General features: G+C 46.5%; 1 pseudogene; it reads right to left on the reverse strand.

The window, feature by feature from the left end:
* Positions 1-524: 524 nt before the first annotated feature.
* LOC111300398 (uncharacterized) lies at positions 525-5706 on the reverse strand (annotated as a pseudogene).
* Between the last annotated feature and the right edge of the window lie 867 nt (positions 5707-6573).

Here is a 6573-nt window from a genome sequence, read left to right on the forward strand (position 1 = left end):
CCAGAATCTGGTTAGCTTACTATTTTATTCCTGCTTGCGTTGCATCACAAGAAAAACGAAACTAGGTTGCTCCTGATAATATCTACTTTCCCTCAAAACTAAAACTAAATTGAAGAGAAGGGTTAGCTGAAGGATTGAAGCAAATCTAACACCAAAAACTAGTTGGCAAAATGCCAAAAAATTTATTTTTTTCCCTAAAAATCAAATAAATAGGCAAGCTGATCCATAGTTAAACAATTTCCTGTCTAAAATAAAATGGAAAACTGATGAATATTTGAAACCAAAAGGGTAAAAGGTGGTCATTTTCACTTTGCACAAAATAGATACTTCTACTCATCAGTAGTATATATATCCTGACTCACTGTAGTATATATATCCTGACTCATTTCTATCAGACTATCAGTTACCACAATAGGAGCATCTCCAGAAACGAATTGTTTTTTGTTTAAAAAAAATGCTGGTGAAGTGGATAATTAGCAACAAAACAATATTATAACTACTTGTCATTGATTCATTGACCAAAACCAAACAGAAAAACAAAAGTAATTACATCATTTTAACCACTGCAGTACAGTGCCAACAAATGCCTAAAAATTCCTATTAACGAGTCAGTATTAACTTGTTTCTGTAAGATCTATCAGTATTTTTCCTTGCTCTTTGATGATAAACAATCAAAACAAAACCACAAAAACCCCCAAAATAGAAACAAAACATGAAAAGAAGATGATAACAGGCCAGAATAAGAACCACCAATGAAGAGGACAGGATTGGGAATGTCTGGCTTGCTGCATTTCTTCAATTCTCCAAAGCTGTCATGAATGCTTTTACCATGGCTCAATTTCTCATCAACACACAGTTCTGGATTACCTTTTAACCTTAACTTTTCACCAACCTTAGCAGTAAATTTAGCAGAGAAAAGAACTCTTCCACTCAGATTGTTGTTTTCCAAATTGATTTCACTTACAAATTCCAAGAACCCAAACTCCTCAGGCACTTTCCCTTCAAGATTGTTATTATCGAGTACTAAATAACACAAGTTTGTCAAATGCACCCCCATAGAAGCTAGAATTCCCCCAACCAATCCCATACCAAAAAATCCTATCCCCAGAATACCCCCTAGCTTTTCCCATATTTCTGGTATCTCCCCTCCTAGTAAATTTCCTCTCAAATACACCTCCTTCAATCTGGGCATTTCAGCAAAAAACAAAGGAATCCCAAAGTTACCGAAACGGCTAAAACTCAAATCAAAGAACTCCAAACCCTGTAAGTTACTCAAGCTCTCTAGGATTTTACCAGAAAACCCATTTGAACTCAAGTCTAGCTTCAAAAGCTGAGTGAGATTACCAACTGAACAAGGGACATTTCCATCAACATCATTTCCACTTAAGTCCAGAACTTTCAGTTTCTTCAACTTAGAAAAATTAATGGAAACCTGTCCACTAAGCTTGTTTCTTGATAGTGTAATCTCTTCAACGTTAACCAAATCACCAATCCCATCTGGGATACTCTCATAAATTCCATTTTCAGTCAAAACCAGCCTCCTCAAACTTGTGAAATTTCAAATGATGCCACTGAGAGGACCAACAAAAGTTGGGTTGTGTAGACCCACTAGGATGCCACTGAAATCCCACCTCTTTTGGTCTGCCCACTTCTTCGACCTCTTAGCCGCCTTGTGTAGACAAACTCTGACCAAGTCAGTTTGCTTCTGCCATGCCTTGGCAAATTTGTATGCTGCCGGATTTGGCCTTGTATAACCTGCAGTAATCGAACCGGGTGTTAGTGGTTGTTGCCCTGTCACAACTTCAAATGGGCTTTGGTTCGTTGCCTCACTCCTTTGCAAGTTGTAGGAAAACTGTGCAATATCTAGCAGCTTTGGCCAGTCCCTTTGTGTGGCACTCACATAGTGCCTGAGGTAGACCTCCAATAGTCCATTCACTCATTCTGTCTGCCCATCGGTCTGCGGATGCATGCTAGTGGAAAAGTTCAAGTCTGACCCCAACAGCTTGAACAACTCAGTCCAGAACCTGCCCGTGAAACACCCGTCCCGATCACTAACAATGGTCCTTGGCACTCCCCAGTACTTAACCATGTTCTTCAGGAACAATCGAGCTACCTCCTCGGCTGGGCACTCCTTGGTTGCTGGAATGAAAATTCCATACTTGGAAAACTTGTCCACCACTACCATGATGCTTCCAAACCCTTCTGCTTTGGGTAGACCGACTATAAAGTCCAGAGAAACACTCTCCCATGGTCCCTCTGGCACTGGCAATGGCTCCAAGAGACCGTCTGGTTTCTTGAGCTCCACTTTGTCCTGTTGGCACACAAGACAAGTCTTCCCATAGGCCTCCACATCATCCCTCATGTGCGGCCAGTAGTATCGATCTTCGATCAGCACCAAGGTGCGACTCACTCCGGGGTGTCCAGCTCACCTTCCATCATGGCATTCTTGCAAAACTTCCTTGCAGAGCTTCCCGTGCTGCGGCACAAACAGTCTATTGCCTCTAGTGTACAATAAGCCATCCTACAACCAAAATTGCCTAGTCTTACCTTACTGGATGCATTCCATCAAAGCCTTGGCTGTAGGATCATGCGCAAGTCCCTCTTTGATGTGTGGCACCAGTGACCCCTCTGGTTGGCTAATGGCAGCAAGGTTAGCCTTTCTGCTTAAGGTGTCTGCCATTAGGTTCGCCTGTCCTGGCTTGTACTCCATTTGGAAATCAAATTCTACAAGAAAATCTTGCCATCTCACCTACTTGGGTGACAGCTTTTTTTGCATCTGGAAGTAACCGGTCGCCACATTGTTCGTCCTCACCATGAACCTCGACCCCAACAGGTAATGGCGCCAAGTGCACAAGTAGTGCACCACTGCAGTCATCTCCTTCTCTTGGACTGTGTACCTACATTCAGTCTCGTTCAGCTTCCTGCTCTCGAACGCGACTGGACGTCCCTCCTGCATCAACACGCCCCCTATGGCAAAGTCTGATGCATCCGTATGTACCTCATACGGCTTGGCATGGTCTGGCAAGGCCAAGACTGGCTCCTCGGTCACAGCCCACTTCAACCTGTTAAAGGCTTCCTGGCACCCTACGCTCCACTCCCATGCTCTCCCTTTCTTGAGCAAGTCGATCAATGGCGTGGCTATCTCTGAGTGACCTTTGATGAAGCACCTGTAGTAGTTAACTAGCCTAAGGAATGATCTCAACTCAGTGACCTTGACTGGCGGTTGCCACTCCAGGATGGCGTGTATCTTGCCTTCATCCATGCGTATCCTGCCACCTCCCACTATGTGGCCAAGGAACGGGATCTCCTGCTGGGCGAATGAGCACTTCTCCCTCTTGACAAACAGCTTATGCACCCGTAACACCTCAAACACCTGTCTCAAGTGGTCTACATGCTCTCCTAAAGTCTGGCTATAGATCACAATGTCATCTAAATAAACCACAACAATCGATCAAGGAATGACTAAAGTACCTTGTTCATAAGGGTGCAGAATGTTGTTGGGGCATTCATGAGTCCGAAAGGCATCACCAAGAACTCATACGAACCATACCAAGTGACACATGCTATCTTTGGCTCATCTCCCTCCACGATCTTGACTTGATAGTAGCCTGACCTCAAATCCAGCTTGGTGAACCACCTTGTGCTCCCAAGTTGATCGAACAAGTCCGCAATGAGTGGGATGGGGTACTTTTCTTGATGGTCAACTTGTTCAAAGCCCAGTAGTCTATGCACAGTCGCAATGACCCATCATGCTTGCGCTGGAATAGAACCGGTGCACCATAGGGTGCCTTCGATGGCCCGATGAAGCCAGCATCAACTAACTCCTTGAGCTACTTCCTTAACTCCTCCAACTCTAGTGGAGACATTTGGTAAGGGGCTCTGGCTGGTGGCTTGGTCTCGGACACCAGCTCGATCTTCTGGTCCACCTCTCTCTTAGGTGGTAGCTTGCTAAGTAGCTTTGCGGGCATCACATCACTAAAGGTCTTCAGCCCCTTTAGCACCTCTAAGGGTGACTCGATCTCCTTCTCCCTTGGCTCATCATATTTCAAGGCTGCCAAGAAGGTGTCTTCTTGTCTGCTTATCGCCTTGGTAAATTGGATGGCTGACACCACCCGTGACCCAACTCCAGACCCTCTCCTCAATGGCACTAGGCATTGGCACCGTGCATCCAAGATGCAAACACAATCGACAAAAGGCACAAGGAGGGTGTTAATCTGAACAAGGAAATCCAACCCAATCACAAACTCATAGTCGTCAAGGGGTATTACCTCAATGGTCTCTTTGCCTTTCCAGTCTCCAAGCTATAACTCCACTCCCCGTGCTACTCCAATGGCTGGAACCTCTTTGGAGTTCACCGTTTTAATGGTACCAGTCCCTTTCTGCACCTTTAGACTGAGCTTTCGGGCTCCATCACCTGAAATAAAAAGATGTGAGGCACCTGTGTCCACTAGTGCACTCACCTTCTGACCCGTAACCATCAGATCCGCAAACATCAAGCCCTTTGGCTTGCAGCTTCCCTTACTCTAGACAGCATTAAGTACCACGACCCAAGCTTTGCTGCCCCTGACTCTGGCTCCTCGTCAGACTCCTTGTCTACAGCAGCCAGCTTGCCCTTCTGCGAGCAATTGCACGCTATGTGGCTCTTTCCACATAGGTAGCATGCTAGTGGCTTTCGGTCCCCCTTTGCTTTCCACTTGCCTACTGGTGGCTTCCTCTCACCATCCTTGGTTGAATGGTCTCGATCCCCATCCTTGGACTCCCGATCACGATCCTTCCCCTTGGACTACTTCTTTCCATCCCTATCATACCTACCCTTACCCTTAGGTTTAGAAGACTCGAACTTGTTTAGAGGCTTGAACTCTATCAAGGCCTCGACAGTAGTCATGGCTTTAGCCAAGTCATGAACTCTCCTCCTTTGTAGCTCATGCTTCACCCACGGCTTCAACCCATCCATGAAAGCAAATAAGGCATCCTTCTTACCTAGATCCGAGATCTATAGCATCAGTTTAGAGAATTTCTGGACATACTCCCTTATGTCCCCTTGCTGGCTCAACTTGTGCAACTTTGCCCATGCCTCATCATCGACATACTCCGGGTAAAATTATTCTCTGAACTCCTTTTGGAACTCTGCCCAGGTTCCAATCTTGGTGCTCCCACGCTTGACATCATCACACCTGTTCCTCCACCACAATAAGGCTACATCAGTGAGATACATAGCAGCGGTGCTTACCTTTATCGTCTCGTCTTGCATGTCCATGGCCTGGAAGTACTGCTCCATACCCCAAAGGTAGTTGTCTAGTTCCTTAGCCGCCCTAGTCCCCTTGAACTCCTTAGGCTTGGGGACATCCAATCTAAACTTGGACACTCCAGCAAACATGCCATTCCCAATGGCAGCCTTGCAAGCAACGAGCTCACTGGTAAGCTCTTCCATCCGCTGGCGCATGGCCTCCATACCATCGTACAAGGTCAGCACTTCAACCTCCAAGGCCTTATTCTTTTGGGTGATCACGTCCATGCCTTTGTTGAGAGCAGCTTCCAGCTCACTTTGGATCTCCTCCCTCATGGAGTCTAGCGATGCAATATGAGTCTCTACCTCCTCAAGCTTCTCCCTCATCTCGCCCATGGTCACCTTCACCTTGGCCAGCCTACCGTCCATGGTAGACCAAACATCTTTAGAACCGGCTTTCTTGCCTCTTCCACTCCCATACTCTTGGGCCTCTGGTTGTTGGCTAGCAATGTCGCTTTGGGATGCCATCTCTTCAATCACGATCTAACCTACACAACACAAACACGTAGAATCGAACTTGCTCTGATACCAACTGTCACGAGCTCTAACCTTAGACTCAGAATCCGTGCGGCCTTAGGCTTGAAATCTCCTTTTTTGTGCCTAAGTCAGCCTAAAACACAAGCGTGCGGGCACTAGAACAATAGGAAAGGCTGATTATGCAAGTTAAAGAGAAATAGGATGAACAAGATAGAATTCTGGAAATGCTCTTGTATTCATTGAAACAGAAGTGTTTGATGGTGTACAAATGAGGGTGGAATAGCCCTCTATTAATAGTTGAGGCTCCAGCTACAACTTAATGGCAATATCCCTAGAATAAAGGTTAAAATCATGGGATTACAATCAATCAGGATGCTAACTCCTGATTTTCAGGGTCAACCAAATCTGCCAGGATGCTCTTGCTGATCCTGCCTGCTTCCAGAAGCTTCCCTTGCGTGTCCAGCACCTTGGGCCCTTCTGGATATGGTGCGGGCAGCTTGTATGCCAGGCCTTCATTTCATGGGCTGGCCTGCAAGTCGGGCGGGTGTTCTGAACTTGTTTGCTAGGCCTTACGCGCAGATACCGGCCAGCGTGCCTGGTTTGCAGGCCTTAACTTCTGGCTCACCTGCTGGTGTGCCTGATGTGCTTGGCGTGCCTGCCCAGGGCATGACACTTGAACCCACCTACCACCCGTTCGATCTCCGACTTACGCATCCTGCCTCTCTGGTCGGCTGAGCGCCAGCACGCCCGTTTCGTGGGTTGACTTAGGCATACGGAGTTCATCCCCAGTCTAAGCATATGGAGTTCAT

This window comes from Durio zibethinus, chromosome 7, assembly GCF_047325235.1.
Source record: "Durio zibethinus cultivar Kanyao isolate XHJ-2024 chromosome 7, ASM4732523v1, whole genome shotgun sequence".
Taxonomy (NCBI): Eukaryota; Viridiplantae; Streptophyta; class Magnoliopsida; order Malvales; family Malvaceae; genus Durio; species Durio zibethinus.